Source organism: Lonchura striata, chromosome 9 (assembly GCF_050655825.1).
Source record: "Lonchura striata isolate lonStrDom1 chromosome 9, ASM5065582v1, whole genome shotgun sequence".
NCBI classification, from domain to species: Eukaryota; Metazoa; Chordata; class Aves; order Passeriformes; family Estrildidae; genus Lonchura; species Lonchura striata.
The window spans coordinates 23838424-23860263 of NC_140711.1; the positions used below are offsets into that span (position 1 = coordinate 23838424).

General features: G+C 39.5%; 1 long non-coding RNA gene across 6 annotated transcripts in view; it reads right to left on the reverse strand.

Annotated features, from left to right (window-relative positions):
• Nucleotides 1-21840, reverse strand: part of LOC146766685 (uncharacterized) — a 263759-nt gene that overhangs the window by 41023 nt on the left and 200896 nt on the right. For 4 of the 6 annotated variants that reach the window (XR_014957244.1, XR_014957242.1, XR_014957245.1 and 1 more), the window contains one exon: nucleotides 15885-15971. The exons of the other annotated variants lie outside the window; for them this stretch is intronic. This is a non-coding gene — a long non-coding RNA (uncharacterized LOC146766685). The remainder of the gene's footprint in view (nucleotides 1-15884; nucleotides 15972-21840) is intronic. 6 annotated transcript variants of the gene reach the window in all.

The window sequence follows — 21840 nt, forward strand, 5'->3', positions numbered from 1 at the left end:
CTGAATTATTCCAGAACTACAAAGACAACACAGCGTCTCAGTCTGTCAGTAGCATGGGTGCTCAGTGTTTATCAACTAAATTTTCTTTATTTTTGAGACCTAAATAGTTCACAAGCACTGACTAAGCCTTGTGACCCCTTTGTGAAGAACTGAGCATTATTAAACCCGTTCTCAGCAGACAAGGCAATAAAATCCAATGGAGACAAGTAAGGAAACAGGTTTGGGAGAGCTGCTGCAGACTTTCACTTTCACCTCAAGCAGAGAAGCTAATTGCTTTGGCCCAAAATATCACAGTATTTTCATTGTTACACTAAGAAAAAGCTAGATAAATTTGAAGATATATGCCTTTATTAATGGGGAGAATAAATGATCTTGCTAAGAATTTATTTCCAAGACACAACAGTGACTGTAGACCAGGAAACATCCAGAGTTATTATCTACACTAAGACTCCTGGCAGTTAGACCCATTCTTTAAACCATCTAATCTTGTAATTTATGATAGTATGGTAAAATAGTTAATTTCCTAGGCAGAAACATATCTTAATATTATGAACATAAAGTTCTTACTGATGTAATATGGTTGCCTTTTCTATGAATCAAGATGAAAGTGCATAATAGTTGTAATTATGTTGTATAAAAATGAAAAGACCTAAAAGAACAATAGGTCTCTTAAAGTGTTATCTACCCCTAATTGTAATCTCACCTAAACTAAGGAATAAGGCATTCTTCACACAGTGGTGAGCAAGTGCCTGTTATATTTTTAACTCCATGTTCTTTATACTTTTCCTTCTCAAACTAATTTCTGACATCCTGCAAAGCCCTGTCTTTCCAGAAAGTTGAGCACTATGCTATATGAGACATAGTTCAACAGAAATGTAGGTCAATTTTTAAGTGTCTTTCCTTGAAATGGAATGGGCTTGCATTTTACATGCAAAAGGCCACAGAAGAAATAATAAATTGTGTCTAATAGTCTTTACAAGTGTGCTAGGCCTTTTAGCTTAAAAGCTGCCAATATGGAAATAATAGGACAGATTAAACCATGTAAAACAGAACAGAAATGATGAGATGAGTCTGAGAAGTGTGATGGGCCAGAGGAGCCACTGAAGACTGCTCAAAAAGCTCTTTCAGGTTAGGTGGATGGGAGAGCACAAAAGGAGAGCACAGTGGAAAATGGAAAAGATTTCCCATAGCTGGGCTGAAAAGGGGATTACATAAATAAATAAGCTCCTCACAGTAAGCAATCTCCATAGCCCTGGGTGCCTGACCCATCACTTGGTCACTCCTTCCTTTTATAGGCCCTCCTGATGGAGCAATTTGCTCCAGCTAAACCCTGCATACCTGGGCTCCCTTGTAATCCTCAAAGAGGGCAGACACCTGTGGTAGCTCAGGGACAAAAAATATTAACCCTTTCCTTCCCAGGATCTGGGGGATTTGTACTTCAAAAGCAGAAGTCAGAAAGCTGGGGAAGAGAAATTGGCTTTTGCTCTAATGCTCTAAGGCTGGCCCATGAAAAAAGATGCTATCAGAGATACAACTGCACGGTCAGTATTTTAGATGCCAAAGAACTTTGGCTACCAAAGGATTCTCATTAACTCTATGTTACCTACCAAGATGGAAACATCTACTGTGCAAAGCAAAATAAAGGTCTCACCAAATGAACAAACTTCATTATTCAGACAAGTCTGGGGGGAGATAGACCAATTGACATGGATTTCAAATGTAATTATCACAGAGATGAATAAAATCCTCTCTCATTTCCAGGACTGTAGCAAAATAGTGTTATGAAATTGCAGCACGAATTTGCAGCATGTGAGTTATTTCACATCTTACACTTACTTAATTTAACCAAAATAAAATACCAAAGGCAAACAATTGCCCATAATTTCTGTCTGCCTCACAAAGAGTACTGCATTAGGAAGCTGACAGCAAAAGTTCTCTGAGCTGTGCTTCTGCAGGTCTGAAACTCGAGTGCACCAGGTCCCTGGGGCATTCACTGACAAAGGGGAGAGGAGACAAAAAGAGCTGTCCAGGGTGTACAGCTGGGTGGGGAGATCCCTGCCCTGGCTGGGGTGCTGAAACCTGGCTTTTGGGGGAGAGCTGAAATGCGCAGGGGTGCCTTCACTGGGAGGGCTTAGGAGAGCAAGAAAGGTTGTTTTCCCTCTACCCTGAGAGAAGTTAAAATAGGCTGTATGTCAGTGTGGCAGACAAGGTTTTGGCTGCTGAGCCCATGGGTCTCTTCCCTGCCAGGGAAGGTTTCCTGTCTGGTGAATTCTGGACTCAAGACCCCATCACAGGGTCTGACTTTCAGGAAGTACAAAGGATCCAATGCACTGAAAGTCAGGTCAGATAAAGATAACTCAGATCTCCCAAATTACCAGCTCTTCCTGTAAGCTGAAATCCCAAACCCTTGGTTATACCTTCTGTCTCATTGTTCTTGTGGCACCTCTCAACACCTTCACCAGAGAGAAAGCCTTGGCTCTAAAACCAACCCAGACTCAGTGAGATGCATAGAGAGAACCTGTGAGAATGAATCAAATGAAAGAAGAAACAATTGTTTCTTGCAAGACTTCAGGGTGTTTGGAATCTGTGCCCTTCTTATTCAGGATATATTTATTCATTCTTTTCAAAATGAAAGTCACATTCTTTTGATTCGTAGGAGGGGTTGCTGCAGCCAGGAACTGAAGCCTCCCTTTTATTGTTGCACAAGATCTAAAGGAATAATAACAATTAAAAACACCAAAAGACTAAAAGGAAGTTGTTTCATCTGAGCACTAGGTGAGGTTAGGTGGATGAGTCTAGCAGCAGGGTCAGGTTTAGGTCACCTTTAGAGCTGCAATCAGGGCAGGCGTGCAGTGTTGCACCTGGTCTGCAGGGCTTTGGTGGAGGAGCACAGACAGTAAATGGAGCTCTTGCCTTGTGTCCTGACAGCACCTTGCTACAAGCCATCGTCTCCAGGAAGAGAATTTTTTTAATCCTGGGTGTCCCGTTTTATCAATTAAAAGTTAGACTCTTTTAAGATGAGACCCACGTTGTGAGATGAGAAATTGCAGCACCTGACATATAAGTAAAGTCTCTGAGTTATGTGCATGTACTTGCTCTGAGATGAAAACCCTTTGCATACACAGGCCTAGTAGAAAAGAGCAGCCCATTTAAGTTTCCTGTGCTCTAGTAGCTTTGACTACAAGTTACACCTCCAGAACAGGGACCACTGCAAGCTTACTGAGCTCAAAGTGCTCAGAAGTCAGATTTTGCTGCCTTTAGGCTCATCCTCAAAGCTAAATCTGATACTGAGGAACATGAAATATTAGAACCTTTCTGTTTCCTATGACTCTCATCACTATCACAGCCTTAGAGTGCTTACAGCTCAACCACAACAAACTTTTAGATCAAAATATATTATGCTGTCTTTTTAGGACAAAGTTGAGGATTTGTTGATGTTGATATTAAAAAAACAAGCTAATGAAAATCAAGTCAGCGAAATAAAGTATTTTTGTTTAATTTTGTTTTAGGTATCCCAGAAAAACCAACTGGTAACTAACTCATTGATTTAGCATCTAGAAATCTCCCTGTAAGTGCCCAAGTTCATGTAATGCTCCCTTTGGGCTCCATTTTCATTGTTTGATTAGCTGTCTGTGAAAGGATTAAAAATGGACAGATTTGGATCCTCCTTATACTGTTTCAAAGTATCAGTCTATACTGGAGACTTCTTGTCCTTTCCCAGAAAAAAGAAACATCTTGGCCTGAAAGAGCTTCACTTTAAACATGCAGGAGGAGCAAAAAAGGTGTCACTGTCTCCATTTTACAGCAGGGCCACAGAACCTTTAAGTGACTTTCCCATACCCCCATTTTTGTAGAGACCTACAAAAAGAGGTATGCTTTGGAGGACCCAGGGAATGCCTGAATCTATGTTTAAGCTTGGCAGTTAAAGTAAGTCCTTCAAACTTTTAAACTCATTCCAAATTTTCAGAGTTGCACAGCATGCAACTGAGAGAATGCTTTGACTGCAAAGATCAAGATGATGTAAGTATTGTTCAAGAAAAATACAGTTGAAAAAGATGCTAAAAAAGTATCGGGACATTTTTAAAGTATTGCTTTAAAAATAAAAATCATACAACTACCTCTGTTGACTCCTGCTGTTAATGTGCTTTTATTCAGGTGTTTGGAAACAATATTACTTTGCAAGTAGATGGCTACAGTCAAGGGCATCTTTCTCATATGTGGTCATTTGTTAGGTACTGTGAGTTTGAGAATTAATAATGTGCATTCTTCAAGATGGCATAAAAACCAGGCTCCTGACTGCACAAAGAGGGAGAATAATTCAATGTAGTCGGTGACTTTGATGCTTTTGAAAATTTTAGTGAGGTAACTTTTAATTAAAACTTTAAATAAACGTTTAACTTGTCTTGCCATATGAAGTTGCTTCACAGACATTTATCAGCACACATATATTTAGCAGCTGCCATTCAGTGTAACATCCATGTCTATCATTGTCTACTTGAAGCTCTTTTCATGCGCTTCAAGTGTATTATGAAAGAACAATTTCCTTATTAACAAGGAAACTCTGATTAAGTTACTTAAGCAATTGCCCCACCAAGTACTGAAGACAGAAGACAGTTTGTGCAAGGACCCTGGCTCAAAATCACAGCTGAGAAGGACAACTGAACTTGTTAGGCTAGAAAGGGAAAGCTGGTACTCAGTGCCTCTTCCAGTAGGAAAGATTCCATTCACCCTTTTTGCCATCCTGCAATGAATGCATACAGCTTCAGCCCCATGGTATCCCCAGAAATATACATATGGATAAGGATTAATCCTCTGAAAAGTATTTAACAACTGGGCTTATTCTTAAAATGCATCAAAAATTATCATATCATAGAAGCTTTCTAATTTTTTTTCATGCTAAATGCAGTTTCTAGTGGTAGAAAAATACTGTACACCATGGTCACCAGCTCAATTTAAGTTTCTTGCAATTACATTTTGCATTTCTGATACAGTTGCTTTCCTGTTTCCACTTGTGGAAGAAATCCAATAGTTCATCATTGGCATTATTCCATATACACTGTAGATGTTTTTTGAGGTAAATTTGTTTATGGGAATAATTCCATTGAGGATTAATGATGACACTATTTTGACCCCTCTGACCTTGATGGGCAGGACTGTACTTTTCAAGCATCCAGAGCCCCTCTTCACAATATGTCTAATCCTACCTCTCCCCTGGCCTCGCAGGATATTTGCTGTTAGTGGCCACAATAGACAAGCAATAGTACCATTATAGGCTTCTCTAACAAAAGATTTTCATGATCATTTTCTAGTGGCTTGAAGATTGACAAGATCCCCTCCTGTTACCCAGATGCATTTTCCCCTCCTTCCTGGTGATTTCTTTTCTTGTTTCCAAGGAGGAAAGTGCCTCCCTGAGTAGCGACCTCTCTCTCTGCAGAGAGACCTGCTAGAAACAACAAACATTGCATGTTAAACCTCCTCCGAAAGGGCATTATGTACAAATGGAGTGCCAAGTCTTCTTTGATAAGGTGTACACCCGTGGCACAACTTGAGAATCAATTCAATTATAAAGACACAAAAATGCCTTTTTAAGAATGTTCCTGAGTGAGTCAGAGGCAGAGAGCACAGCATATATATGATTCTGACATCGCCAAAGTTATTTCAGGGGAAGAAGTTGCACAGAATTGCTCTAGCCTGATTAACTAAGTGGGAACTCATCTGTTGGTGAAACCCTGAGTGTGGAAAACAAAGCTATCCCCTTGGCTTTATCACATCAGTTGTCCTTCAGTGCACTCAGAATTTCACTTTTCTGCAGGTTTTGCTTACTTTCTGTACAAAACCTGAGCTATCTGAATAGCATGTTTATTTTTGAGAAACGCAGAATATTTGTATCTCTCACTGGTATATGACACCATGTCTGATAATGGAACCCTCCATCATTCAGGCTAGATGCTCAGAGAGCGAGGTGCCCTTTCCCTGCCCCAGGCAGCAGCCACTTTGGAAAATTTCAGTTATGCCATCTTTGTGTCTCATTTGTAACATGAGTGGGTCACAGCACTGCCCCCCACTGGAATATTTTCTAAGGGTCACAAGTATTTTGAGATCCCTCATAAATAGTAGTGAAGATTAAAATAGTAACACAAATGTTAAAGCTTTTTTTTTTTGCCAATGATTCATATGTAGAAAATAAAAAAAAGAAGAAGACCAGTGCTGACCTTTTCATATGTGGCATTGGACAAGGTAATGTGCTTTTGAAGTGTGCAATACATATTGTAACATACTCTGGACACTTTACAGGAACATCTAATTGACATGTTAGTGTTTGCTTTTCATTTACTAAGAACAGATATTTCTCTGTATTGTCATTAGTAGAAGAGGAAAAACAAGAAAGTCACAAATAACATTATTTCAAATCTGGGATCTCAGTCCCTTCTCTGGCTGCAGGGCTGCTGATGTCACAGAGTGGGGTTGCTGGGTGCCTGTAGGGTGAGGATGGCTTGATTCATCCTCTGTTGGAGCTGAAGGGGAATCAGCAAAGGATTCCACTGAAGACAGGATGAGCAAAGAATATTTAGTTTAAATTTGAATTAGGCTTAAAATGAGATTTTTTGACATACAGAGGGAGGTCTACATCAAATTTAGAGGTCATGGTTTAGTTTTGTGTGTAAAGTTGTTTCCCTGAAAATGCTGAGAACTGCTGTTGTCACAGGATTTCCACTACACTGGTTTAATATTTTGTTGTATATAATTCAATAAAGAGTTGAAATCACACCAAGAATCCATAACAAAAGTTACATCTAATGAGGAGGATCCAACTTCTGCTGAAATTGAAAAACATCAAGATCTTTGGTTGAGTTAAGGTCGCCGTGTTACTTTTTACTTTCCTACATTTGGGCAATTGAACTTATTGAATGTGTCAAGACCCATTCTCAGTAAAAAGCTCAGCAATATCCAAAGGTCTAGTAATTACATAAATAGAACCTACACAGTGCTGAATAAGAGAACAAATTGAACTTTCTCTAAAACTGCATGGTTTTCCTTCTTGCTCTTTATAATTATATACATTGTATAAGTCCATAAATAATTATAATAGTTAATTATATTATTACATATTGTTGTATTATTATATCAGATATTACATATACTATTATAATGGCATATAGTAATATTAACATTATATAGTACATAAGACATCATCTGAATACACTGTGTGACACTATTCCTAAAACAAGTTAGGTTTTGGTAAAATGTTCCTGAATTGCTGACCTTAGCTGTATTATTGTTATTTGTTTTTATGGACTCCTGGGTAAGTTTTTCATTGGACAAGTCTGTTCCCAAATTAAGCTGATGGTCCTTCAATTAAGAAAAGGTAGATTGTTGACCTCTACCTCTAATGTTACATGAGAAGAAAAGGATCACAGCACATCAATGCCAATCTAAAAGCAATCAAAACAATACTGGAGTCATTTGCTCTCTCTCCTCTTGCAAAGATTGTTTTTACAAGAGTTAAACTAAGGGCAAGGCAAAAAAATTTGTCACTATTTTTTTTCCTTTTTCTTTACTTGGTTGATCTCCCCTATTTAAATGCAATTACTATTATCCTAATGTCTTTTAATCCATATCCATAGCTTCTCATCTTACTGTTTGCTAATATGATCCTTTCAACCAAAAGGACATCAATACACTCAGCAAACTTATTAGCCAGCTATTCTGTCTCACGGGGAGGCAACCAAGCTGCAAAGAAAGGCATGAGTCACTGGAAGCTGTGAGACACCCAGACTTTGATGCTGTAGGCAAAACAAGCTGCTTCATGACACAGTTTATAAAATGTTTGCACGGGAGCAAAATTCTGCCAAAAAGCATTCAGGAGAGTTTACATAGCGCAGCATACAAACTACAGAGCATCCCACAGTATGTGATATTTACAGATAATTTAACAATGATGAGCTTTCCTTCAACAGCAGTGGTGCCTCCCCGGCAGATTTTGATCTTGGCTCTTTTTCTAACACATAGACTGGAATTGTCAAGAGAAACTTCAGTTTCTATTCCTTTTTCAGGGCTATGTTCAGAAGAAACATCTTCAGGTATCAGAAAGAACAAATTGGTTTCTCCAGTAAAACCATGTATTGCCCCATCTCTCTCAATCAATTCCTTTGCCAGTTTTCAAAAAGTCTCAGAAGCAGAGGAAGGAGTCCCGCTGGCTCCTGCAGCATTAGCCCACTGGCAGCATTGTTCCCAGATGGGGAAGCAGATCTCCAAGTACTGGGAAAGCCTTTCCCCAACCTCGGCTGCCCCTGGGCTGAGGCACTTGAGAGGTCTAACTACGTGCAGCTACACTGCACCAGTGTGGAAATAAAGAGAATACAAGCCAAGTGCCACTGAAATTTTGGAAGGAGGTGGAAAATAATAAACACTCCAATTGAAATTTGGCCTGGACACATTGTATTTTGTCTAAGCGCATGTTTACATTTCTTTGAAATGTTCCTAAACACTCCCTCTGTCTGAAAAGAAAATTTCAAAACCATGATGAAAAAATCTGTTTCAGATCATGTGTATTGGTTTTAAAACCAGGCATAACATTGCAGCTGGCTCTTTTATCCAGAAAAGGTGCAACTGTCATATCAATTTAGAACTTCAGTCATGTTATTTTAAACCTGCATTAGTAAAACCTATAGCAAAACATGTCTCTGTTGTCCACATCTTGCATCTGGAGCAAAGTTATGCTTAACTCTGACCTCTAAAACCAGTATGGAAATTATATCTAGTATGTTCTGCACTTTGTAACATGGTCCATGTGGACTTTTTCACTGTAGTGATAACATAGCTCTATAGCCCACCTGGTAAAAACATTATACATTAAAAATGACAGTCAAAAGAAGCTGGTGTGAATATACCAGAATCACATAGGAAAAGGTTGCAATGTAAATCTAAATGCAAACATCTACATTTATAGGCACTATCTGGCACCCTACTTTTATACAAAGATATCTTACAGAGTATTTTAAAGGCTTAATACTGGGTTTTCAAGCTGGGAAATAGCATAAGACCACTGCATTAAGGAGCTGAAAATTTTGCTGACATTATGGAAGCTCTTTCCAGTTGGTCGCCTACTACTTGATAATAGTCTACAGATGCTGTGGAAAAAAACTATCAAAAGGTAATTCTTGTATATAGAACCTCTCAAATCACAGCCAAACACGACTTCACATAAGTAATTCAGGAACTTACGTTACATATGGCAAAAGAATTTATGAACCAGGATTAGAATAGAGAGAGGAGTCCAGATGAGACTGCTGTCACCTCTCTGCAGCAAGTAAAAGGAGGAAAGCATCTAGCAGTGCTGGCAAGGCCACTGCTGATGCCTTGTGGATGCCCACAGTTCCTGGTGTGGGTGTCACACCAGAGATGAGACTCTGTGCTCAGGGTGGACCAGCAGTAGCCCTGAACCTTATGATTATTGTCCTTCTTCATTTTATCCCAGGAGACAAGGGCACAAGGGTTCAGCCTTGAAAGCCCTGCTTGAAAAACAGGGAGCCAAACTGATCTCATGGTGTGATGCTGGAAACAGCATCTTTTAACAGAATAAATTTCTTCCTTATTTTACCCTTTCTGCAAAGCAGAGTGAAAGCTCTTGAGACTAAATTTCTTGCTAAACTCAAACTCTATAAAGAGAATTTGCCCCCACAGAAATGATGTGATAACATTTTTAAATTGCACAGTGCTGTCTTCCAAACAGATTCCCACCCGCAGTTTCTTCCCATCTGAAGGACTGATCATACTGCTAAATGTCTGCAATAGTAGCTATAAATCCACACATCCATTATATGACATACACACAGAAAATACCAACTGAAGTACTTAAAAATAGTAAGAACACATGACAGCTGTTATAACCAGTAAAGAGATAAAGATACCTTGTAATTTGCTAACAAACAAATGTAATATTTCCAGGTACAACATATCAAAAAATTCTATAGAAATATTTTTTTTGTGTGCAGACCTTGTTTTTACAACTTTAAAACTTTAAGTAGCTGACACAGTGCCAACTTTTGGGGGTAAAGAAATCACCTGTCTTATTTCCAAGCTGACACAACATGTTTTAAGTAGATGAAGGCTCGGTTTCATTACATTAGCAGTGTCTCTAGGTGCTCTTTGATGCATCCCTCTGTGCTGAGTAATTTAGTAACAGGTTGGAAATGAGCAGAGGGGTAAAACGAGACTCTGTTGCCAGAGCAACTGCTGCACACCTCTAATTTTTGAATCAACAGATAGCAGAAGTTGATACTTTACCACAGAGTATGAAGAAATACCTTCCAAAATGTTCTATGGAAGCAAACATGTTTTGTTTGAGGAGCGGTACTTCCAAGAAAACAATTTCCTAAAGATAGCTCAGATCTGCTATTATTGACCTAAAATGCTCATAAAAATTATTTACCTTTATTTTGACCAAAAATCTGGCCACTTGCTCAAGTGCAAAGCTCTAGGAAATAATTCTCTCAGCTATTTTATCACCCAAATAAGAGAAGCATTTTCTAATGGAGTGGATGCTGAAACTTTGCTCTCTGTGACAGAGACAAATAAAGAACAACAAAATAACTTGGTTTCATAATTCAAGTGAGTACATAATATAGAAAAAATCAGAACAAAATGAGTGATACCAGTAAGATTTCTGCTTTCTCACTACTACAAATACCAGGACAAGCTGAGGCCAGACTGCCTCAAGACACTCACCTGACTTACTATTTCCTGGATGACTGGAGACTTTGTGCTCAACAACATTGAGCAGTTTTGCTACTGGGAAAGTATTTTTTATTGACCTAGGGGGAAAACAAAACGCTTTGCCCTCAATTTCCTGGTGGATCCTAACGAAGTGAGCACAGATGCAGAATGAGCTGAGGTTGGATGGAATTTTGGCCTTGCTGTTTTTGTGATTTCTGCTTGGACTTTCTCTTCTTTGGCTGCCTTATCCCCCTACCTCATGAAAGACCTGGATGTTTCAGTTAGAAAAGTGAAGCCACTATAGTGGAAATGCAAAGCCATCAGAGCAGGGACATTGTGCTAAGACAGCCTCTGCCAAAGAGCTGCTCTGTGATGGAGCACACTTCAGTAACTGCATCCCATTGGATTTGCTCCACAGTACATTGGGATAAAGACTTTAATAACACAGGAAGCATCATTTTAATAATCTTTTGCCTGATTTTAAGTGCTGTTATGCACTGACTTCTACCAAAATCCTTTTATTGTACAGAAAGAACTATATTTTAAGGGGTCAGAACACTTGCAATATATTTAAGCTCCATTTTTGCATATTTCATGTTCACTTAAAAGTACATTACCATTAGTTCTGCTTCACAATCCAGTTACTCAGAAGTGAAATAGAGGTTTCCTGACAATCTACTGAATTACAGATTATTTTAAACGTGGACAAATTCTTTTTCCCTCACTGCTCATCTCCCCATCAGGTATAATAATTTCCAGGACCTATAGCAGCTTCCATCAAAAACTGACAGAGTTTTCTCATTGCCTACATAGCAACTGAAAGCTGTTTTCTATGGGTATAAAATTCTGCCGCCCTGAGCCAGAGGCTTTTTGCTACCACTGTGACTGCCTGTGTGTAGTCATCTTTCCTCTTATCATCCCTTTGGTCTAAGCTACTCTGCTTCCCTTTATAATCTGGCTGTACAGAGAAAACCTCAGAAAGGGCAGTTCATCACAGCTATTTAGACATGTATCTTAGCCTGGGATGCGGGTCCCTGGAGAGGTATCTGTTTCTCTTCATCAATAAAAGACAAGCTCTTTGCTTAGTTCAGACTCCACAGCCAGCTTTCAAATGATGGGTGTCAGTGGGAAGAATCCCACTCAAAACCTGATGGAAAAGGAGTCCAGGCCCTGCAAGGTCAATGGGAACAGATTCCAGACCCCAGCAGAAGACCCAGAACATGGCAAGCAACAGGCAAATGAATGACCTCTCTTGGTGGAGAACTAGATTGGTCTGTGCAGCACTTTTCCAAAGGGTAAATCAGCTTTCTTCCCCCAAGGAAAATAATATGCCAATAGGTAGTTGGCCAAGGGGAGCTGGGGACAGTGGACTGCTTAATCTCTGATTTTTCATCCAGGGCATGCTTACACAAGAGTCCCTGCAAACTTGCATCTCTCTGTACATACATGTGATGCCCACTGTATAAATGGCAGCACACAGGGACATTTAATGACAGCCTGAAAGAGCATGCACCAAGCAGTGGGGACCTGCATGATATGTGTTCTCCTCACTGCCACAGGCGGTCACAGCAGACAAGACTTCCCAAATCTGGCAGCTAGTGTAATTTTTTAAAATATCAGAACAGAACACATGGAAATATGACTCCATTCCCCTGCTCCCCTGCACTCTCCCAGTTTAAACCTGTTCTGTACTGAACCAAATGCAGCGATTATGGCAGGAGATTGGAGTCAGTAAAGAAGAATCCAGCCTCTGAGATTTAAAGCATTTGTGAAGAATTTTCAATTATTGCCAGTATCAGTCTGAGTGCTCTAAAAACCTGTACAAATCACAGAAAGGAAAACAAAGAACTACTCATACAGATGATCCTTTTTGAAAACTGAGTGTGTGAATGTATCTGAGAATCTTCTTGCATACTTTAATATGTGAAATTAATATGTTAAGATCATAACTTTTTCAAATTCCTGAAATTCAGCTAGGTTTTACTTTCAAGAATGGGATGCATTAATAGCAATGTAGGAAAGTAAATGCTTGTTTAAGCATTAAACTCCAAAGAGAAATTAAACCAAGAGATTTATAAGAGATTTATGTGTTTCCCAAAGTATTAATGGAGCAAAAAGAAAAAAATAATCAGTGTTTTCAAGTACTTTTACTAATACATTTCTGAACAGAGCAGCTACACTGTCTTGCTATCCCCAAGAATTGCACTGCATGCAAACAGAGAGGCTGGACAGAAGAAACTCAACCATGGAAAATATTCAGTGAAACTTGTGGATACAGCACAGATAAGTAAATCCTAAAACTGATCAATGATAGTATTTAAAAATCTATCAGAGGCAGGTATAACCACTGGGCAGTGAGTTAACAATATTCAAAACTTTTATTTATCAAGTTTGTCAAGAAGCATGTGCTTATGTAAATAGTTATGCTTTCTTATATAGTTTATCTTACATATGTAATCTAGTCACTTATTTGTATTTCAATGTTACTATTTTTAAGATTCTAACTACTAACAGCATCTCAATGACTGCATCAATGTCCTCTGACCTGCATCAGTGTGCACAAGGGCTTAGTGTGGAACTGTGCAAATATCCACTAACCTACTCCCTCTCTGTTTATGGGAAAGCAGATGCACAAGAGGATGCTTCACTGTCTTCCTGAAGAGCAAATGTGCATCCTAGCTCATCAGGTTCTGCCAAGGACATCACACCCCCTCCCCAGTTTCTTGGAGGGCTTTGATATGTCAGTTGAACTATCTCAGTTGTTGTGAAGGCATCACTGACACTGACATTGCTGTGTCCTCACACAGTAGGGTCAGTAGGGTTTTCTAGGCAGTTCTCAGTGCATTTAGTCATTGAGGGAGGTAGTTATAACACCTCAGGTGAGTGAAACAGCATCACACTCAGAGTCATAGTCATCATGAAACTCCTTCATTTCTTTTTCTCAGACTCAGTGATACCTTCATGAAAACTAATTAATTTGCTATTAAAAGATCTGTTTCTTACTCCCAGTTCAGTGTAGGCTTGGACAAGAAATTAATTTCTTTTCTTTTGGGATTTGTTAAACCACAGATCCATCAAGACCGAGAGTAAAGGAGATCCACGCTGTCCCCTCTTGCACAGAGAGGATGGTTCTTCCATCTGCATTCAGCCACACCTGGGTAGTCTCTTTGAAAGCAATGGGTGCCACAGATGTCACTGTGAGTTTAATTTGACCTGTAAAACCTTAAATTCTGGTGATAATGTGCAACAAGGAAAGAAGCCAGCTGGAGCTAGAAGCAGTGGCAATTAGGAGTAAACATCTTTGTACTGGCAAAATAAACACAGTTGATGTGAGAACTCAGTGAGAGACAAACATTGAAGCCCCTGATGTTACCCTGACAGTCTTTTCAGGGTAGAATGTTTTTTTTTTTAAACTGCTCACAGATTTTCTTGCATGGAAATAATGCAAGTTCAAAACCAAAGGGTTTGATATCAGCCATCAACAGGCATAGCTGGAAGACAGAGATCAGGATGAACTGAACAGCAGAGCCTGTATGACAGAGGGAAGAAAAGTGGTGAAAGATTTCAGTTTTAGTCAGAACAGAGTTTGGCAAAAATTCTGTTTCAATTCTGTTCAATCATATGCTTGAGTAAGTTATTCACCCAGGCCAGAAACATCTGTTCAGGAAAGGGGCCAACTTTAAAATGTGTTTTTTCATCCCACAAAACAAAGTGTAATCTAAGCTATAAATATACATGTTTTTACTATGCTGGATAAAATATATCATAAATTTAAAAAATTCTTTAGCTTAGGACGTTTTTTTGTTTCTAGAGACATTACTCATCTGATCATGGATCCTTTAATTATTCAGGAGGCTCACTGCTTTCAGCAGGATTCTTAGGACTGCAGGGAGTTTTCTCAGACTCAGAGATGTTCTTGCCCCTTATGAGATCAGAACCTCCCAGATCCACTCTCTGCTGGCACATTTTTCACATTGTGCCTAGTAAGAGCTGTTTAGTCTTCCTGACACATCACCACAAACCAAAAAAAAACCAAAAACAAAAAAAAACCACAAAACAACAAAAAACCCCCACAAACGAACAAAAAAACCAAACAAACCACTCCAAAAGCCCCATTGTCATGTGAAACTAGTGAAAAACTTCAAAATAATTAAAAATAAACAGAAAATAAGTCATTTTCTACTTTAGATTTTTTTAGGTGCTTGATGAGATCAGTATATTTTAATCAGACACTTTCAAGCAGACACATACACACATAAAACAAATACTACAGTGCCTCTAAAAAACCCATTTTAAATTGATAGATGAGTGTCAGCTTTGAAGAACCTGACCATGCAGTGGCTTGATAGCACAGAAAGAAAGCAATCTGCAAGTGCAAGTCTGTTTCTTTTGGCAGCAGAATCACTTGCTAATGGATTCATCATTTTCTGTTCAGCATGAGCATTAAACAAAAAAACATTTAGGGCTCTATTCATCTGAGTTTCCGGGTCTACGCTTGCCAGCCATGGAGGCTCTGTGGCTTTGTGCTCAGAGCTCAGTTCAGAGTCACGTTTCCCAAGTTTGCAAATGAAGGCCCCACAAAACATGGAAATCATAGTGTCAATCCTTGTCCTCCCTTCTGTGCCTCTGCCTGCATGGGTGCAGCATTTGGAGGTCCTACTGACCCCACCATCAGTGTGACCACTGACCATCTTGTCCCTGTTTACTCATCCTCTAACAAGTTCTTAGATGCTGACTGATGGCAACAGATCCTGAAGTTGGTCAGCCATGAAGAGCCATAGAAATGCACCCAATAGAAGAAAGAAGTTCAGAAGTAAACCACTAGAAAATTAATTTCAATGAGAAAGAGAGAACTGGAAGTACATTGAAGGAGGAGACTTCCAGCAAGCAGGGCACCAGAGAAAGAGGAAGATAAAAAAGCCTTATTAAAAAGATATTTGGCTTCCTAGGGAAAGGCTTATTAGTGCAGAGGCTGTTAAACATGTTTGCACATTACTGTGCACATGTGCAGGAACAAGGCAAAACACTGATACCAATAAACAGGTCATACACTTGGGACACTTCATCCATTTCAAGGCAAGAAGCACCTTTGCCTTCTGCCTTTTCAAAAACATCTGAAAATAAACAATGTGAAACTACAACTTGCTTTACTTATCTTTACTACTTACTTTTTGCAGGGCACTCACATGGTGTCTAATGTGCTTCAGATGAGTACTTTCTTTTAATGCATTGGAATCAGCAAGATGGGAATCATTCTGATGGAAGGATGGAATAAAGAGAAAGGGTCTTACTGGAAACAATTCACCATTTACTAGCAAAATACTTTACTGTACAACAGCAAAAGTTCATGGCAGGGACTAAAATTACAGCATTACACTGAAATATGTCATTAGGGTTGGCTTGTTGCTGTCATTTTTTCCTTTAAAAAATGGACTTTCTACAGAACAATTTATAAGAGATTTCAGACACCCAAAATATTACTCTAACTCTACAGAATCATGTTTTAGATGTCTTGTTGCTCTGATAGTTTCAACAAGGAATGCACAGAACGATCAAACCACATAAAAGTAGCAGCAATTATTGGTACATTTGAGATGAGCACAGCACGAAGGATAAGTCTAAAGAAAGAATAAGATCCAAATACTAAGGGAGGAAAAAAAAAAAAAAAGAAAAGATTGAGCAAAAAGGCCTGAAAAGCAGGAAAGGACTAGCTGTCTGCAGGAAGCTTGTATTCTTGTGTGAGTGCAAGTGACCCAGTGTTGGCTGGAATGTTATCTCTATGTGATCTAGAGAATTTTTCTCTTAACTGTAGCAACTGAAGAAGAGTGAATTAAAGTCTTAAAGAGAAAAAAAAATCAATAAAGAAAAAAGGGAAAATATGACAGAAGAGCCTTTCAATGGCTGTATAAAATGCCGCTAAAATGATCATGGGGAGAACCCCCAAACTTCCGTGCTTGCAACAGAAATTCCTTGCAGAAAACCCAACAACCCAAATACAAAAAATGAGGATCTTTTTCCTTTTGTTTTGAACTTTGTTTTTCAGTGAGTTTCTCTATTGCATCACTAGGACTGACACATTAGGTCACAGTAGGCTTTTCACTGACACTTCTAACCCCCAAAGTAAATTCTGTCTGTTCTTCCTTTACAATCTTGAGTTTTAACCCAATTTATCTGTTGGAATAGACAATATTTAGCTAGAAACTCCAGTGGAAAAGTCCAAAGGATAATATCTGGCTCTTTGCAGCCATGTCAAGCCATAAAGGTCAGTGGAAAGGTTTACTCCAACCACCCTTTCCTGCATTCGGTTTTATCTTTAATAGAGAAGTCCTGCTCTCTGTGCATCTGAGAGTCACCCTTTAATAAACCTGTGGTTTGAGCTGCACTGAACCCTGCTGTTCAGGCTCTTGCTATAAATCTGTAGCCCCTAGATAGAGCACCTCTCTTCTGAGAGACAAGGCTTTGTATACCTGCTGTCTGCAGCCAGCTGGAGTATTTCCCTTTTCCCTCCAGACTTGTCTTAACCATTTCCCCACCAGCTGCACAAAATGTGATATATCTTTCATTATGATGTGAAGATTAGTTTTTTTCCTTAAGCAGTAGGAATTTGCCATTTGTATTCTGCTGGGTGATCAAGGTACTTTTGCAAACTTGAGGCATATGAAGAAAATGTAGAAGGTCTTAGGTTCAGCACGGCAGTTCCCACCACAGTAATCAAAATAAACAGACCAGTATGTCCACGTGTTCCCAGCTTCCATCCCTGCTTGTAAGTTCAGGAGAGGCAAACCTTCCTAAAACTGATAATTTTTCAAGCCATCAACTGAAAAATCAAAGATTATTGCAGTTGAGTATACAACTATAAAAGTAACCTTCCACTTCCTTCTGTCTGACAAAACACCATGGAAGACCAAGTCCATGAGGACAATTAACTTTAGAAAAGGTAAACACATCCATAAGCATGTGAGAATTTCTGCCAAAACAAAATTAAATTCTTAAATTCTAGGGAACAGACTTGAAAATACAAGCTAGTCAAAAACATAAGACCTGGATCTCTGTCAGTGAGAGGAAACAAAAAAAAGAAGAAATTTTCTGAGAAGCTTAAACAGAAGAAGGTGTTGTTTTTAAACTGAGAAAAAGAAAAAATTATATTGCTTCTTGGCAATAATCTACCAACCACCACTGTATCTGTTCATGAGGAAGTTTTTATGAAATAAGCAGATTTACAACAAGGTCCATTCTGTATCAGTGGAACAGCACCATAGATCCACAAATGCCTGCTTGTGCCTATAGGTAATTACCTCATCAACTAGCCTCTGTGCTGGGATTTACTCACTTCTGTGCCCATTTCTAACACAGGTAAAGTGACTTTCCACTAACTGCCCAAGGTCATACATCTGGTAAATGATTCCAGAATAGAATATGGCTCTCTGTGCCACTTAATAACCCCTCAGTGTGATAACAGAAATTTGCCCAAACAAAAAGAGAAATGTATGAGCAAGAGGTAGAAATAAGAAAGCTGGTTTTAGAAAAAAGGCGGTGTCAAGGGTGTCTCATGTGGCTTTTCAAAACCAACTGTTTAAATACACAAATACTGCTGTTCAAATTTCATCACTCTACAAAGCTCAGGGGTCAAAAGCAGGCCAAATATGAATCACAGATCCCTATGTTTTATCAGATGCCTGCATTACTGGGTGCTGAAAAATATTGTGTGATGTTTTTTTCTTCATTCTTTCTCCTGCAATCTCTAGCACACCAGTATCATAAACTGAGTCGGTTTTCAATTTAAATTGTGAAAGAAAGAAACATTTATTTGTATGTTATAAATAGATGGATTATTTAATAGTGCTATCCACATTCTTTTAGGGTTTGCTTGGAAATAGAGATAAGTTCCCTAAGTGCATCCAGGGTATACATGTAATGTACATCCACATTGCCCATTGGCAAATCTCATCTATTTTCCAAAACTGAGGTTAAGGAATACGAAGGCAACTAAAAAAGGGATAATTATTGTTAGGACTTCATTGTTCTTTGGACCTTAACTGTGGGTGCAGTTATTTATTTTCATTAATTACCAAAGTAAACATAAGCAGAAAGTCCAACAATTTTACTGACCTGCAGCCTCTAAAGAAAAATGCTAGGATTTTACAGTGTTGTGAATAAAGATAGGAGGTCTAAAATATGTTCAGGGAAAAAAATTGAAGCTGTTTTCATTAGTATTTTCCATGTCCTGCAGGTGGGAATGCTGCCAGCACCTGGTGTGGGAAGCAAAAATCTAAAAGTAGAGGAGAAGACATTATGTGGACAAACTGTGCCAACAGGTGCAGGGTGCTCCTTAGAGCTGGGTGCTGGGAGCAGGAAAACAGATGACTGATGGATGCACTGGATAGATGGAGGCAGTGTCTTAACTACCCACTTTGTTTCAGACATTGGGAATATTAGTTCAGTGGGAAAAATAAGTGTTAATTAGACTAGTTACTATAATTGCATGTGATGGCAGCATGGCACCCTGGGAGAGTCTTCACACAACCAAGCTGAAGGGTTTGTGGGATTGCTAAAGAGATCTTGCTCATCCCAAATTCTCTGTTAAATACTTAAGGAATAAGTATTTAACCCAGGACAAAACCAAGTCCAATGAGACGTGTGGAGCATGTCTGGTAAAAAGATTTCTCAAAGATTTCTTGCATATCTGCCATATGACAGCTAGCAAAGTAGTACAAGTCATTGCTGGTAGAGAACAGGATTGCCATATACAATATTTGAACAAGTTAGGCAGGTTTTAACATGCTCATTTCATATGTCATGACAACTTAAGAGCAAAACAGTCACCACAGCAAGCGTTACATCAGATTTGAGGTGGCTGTTGGATACTGGCCACGGAAAAGTTGTCACATAGAGAAACACAGCTACTACTGGTCTAGTAGTCAGGGATAAGACTGAGCTGGTATCAAGTCATAAGTAAAACTGCCAAGATTTTTAAGCCAGCTCTGTTTTCCCATAGTGAAAAAATAAAATTCTATATTTGAAAGCATATATATAGCATTTCTCATGTACAAACGAGGTCAGAAGACTTCTCAAGACACTTTCATTTTGAGACAGCTTCCCACTCCAAATAGTGCTAGGAATGAGCCTAAGAGGTTCAAAACAGAGATTGATATATTTACTAGTTTTCCATTTAAAATTGTGAATTTCCCACTGAAAAGAAATTTAATTTTTTTTCTATAACAACGTTTTCTTTCTAGTTTTCACATTGGAATGCAACAGCTGGCTGCTCTCTTTGGTGGTGCCCAGAACAGCCCCATAAATCCCTGTGAGCTGAGGGACAGGTCTGTCACCCAGTCAGGAGTACAGGACAGGTCTGTCACCCAGTCAGGAGTACAGAAACCAAGAAACACCAGTTGCAAAAGAGGGGGTGAGAGCAGTCCTGAAGTTCCAGCACTGTTCTGGTATGTCAGAGATGGTATTTGGCCACTGGGAGCCAAACAAATTTGTGCTGGTCTGGTTTGACAATGTCCATATGTCATTGGAACTAGGACTTTCAAATTTTTAACAAATAAAAACATTCTGCTCAAACCATATCCTATTAAAATATTCCTTCCTATCTCCAAGAAAGGGTGTATGAAACTTTGAAAAGATTTTGGAGTGGAGGGAGAATAGTAGGATGAATGAGAAGATGTGAGGAGTACTTCAGGACAGGGGAAAGTCAGAAAAGTGAAAGTATGGGAAAGGAGGGAAAGAAAACCATTTGAAACATGAGAAGATAGTAAGGCAGCTACACTTGGGGAAAGAATTTACCAGTGCAGGTAATGGTAATCAGGAAGGGAAGGTTTTTTTTCTCTTTTCTTCTACAGTTCTTTGATTCCTGAGTGCTCCACCTAGCACTTGAGGCCTGCAGCACAATGGCTTTGCATATGCTGTATGCAGAAGGAGTGGAAGACCCTGTCGCAGGGGGATCACCAGAGCAAAACTGGATTTGCAGTCCACAACAGCTCCTAGAGTCAAGCCCAAACCCAATGTCTCCTCTTAAGGGTTGAATTTAGCTGGGAGCTCAAGAGCAGGACCCATCTCACAATCCTAGCACTGGTTCCCAACTCCCAGTCAGCATCCTCAGGGCATCTTTCCAGTGAATTACTCTTTCTAGATCCCATCACTCAGCCAGAAGTAGGAATACAACTTAAATTAAAAGAAGAGTGTTGCCTTCTAGCAAGATAGGCTGACTCAATAACAGTCTCCTTCTGTCCCCTGGCAGGGGAAATAACACCAGCTGCAAAAGAAAGAACTAATAGAGATAAATGACCGGAGTCACACGCAGCCTTCTCAGTTGTCTTTTGAATGGTGGGACATGCACATCAGCATTGCACCCTCAATTGTCCAAGCTGGAGCTGGAGCCTGGCTCTGCCCTGCCTGCAGGAGCAGAGCAAGGTGGACACAGCCCTCTAAAGTAGCCCAGCCAGTCAACATTAGTGAAGCCCTTGGTTTCTAAACACTGAGCTGCCCTGAAATTTGAATGCTCCGCCGATGACTGAACTGGTTAGGAATACAACTGAACAGCAGGCTGAATACCCAGCGAGGTATTGTGGGTAATTAGAGATTAATTACAATCCCATAGTTTGTATCATGGTTCAGGGTCAGCACGGGGTCAGTGCACATGGCAAACTCAGAGAGCTGTGACTGGATGGATGACGCCAGCTCGAAGTGGCTCAGCAAAGTGAAGCGTACAGAAATGAGGAGCCAGCGAGGCTGGGGAGGGGACTCACAGCCGGGGCACTGGCGACAGCAGTGACACTGAGTAGTGGGGCCTGGAGGCACTGACAAAATGTTAACAAGCAGCAGAGAGAATACAGCTGCACTAACTATATCCAACTGCAACCCTGACTTTCCCAATTAACCTTTTCCAGGCTTTCTAAGATTTGGGAAATCTGGGGCACTGTCCTGTTGTCAAAGAAGGCTCTTAAAGAAAGAAAAGTAGTGAGGAAAACTGCCAAAAAGGGGGGAAAATGAAAAGGGAAAAGAACTTTTGCTATTTTATATGGCTATTAAATTTTTATTTAAGGCTAAATCCAGAAAAATGTTTTGTCAGGCTGCAATGAGCTTTTTGGTAGACAGCATTCATAGGAAATGCAGAATATA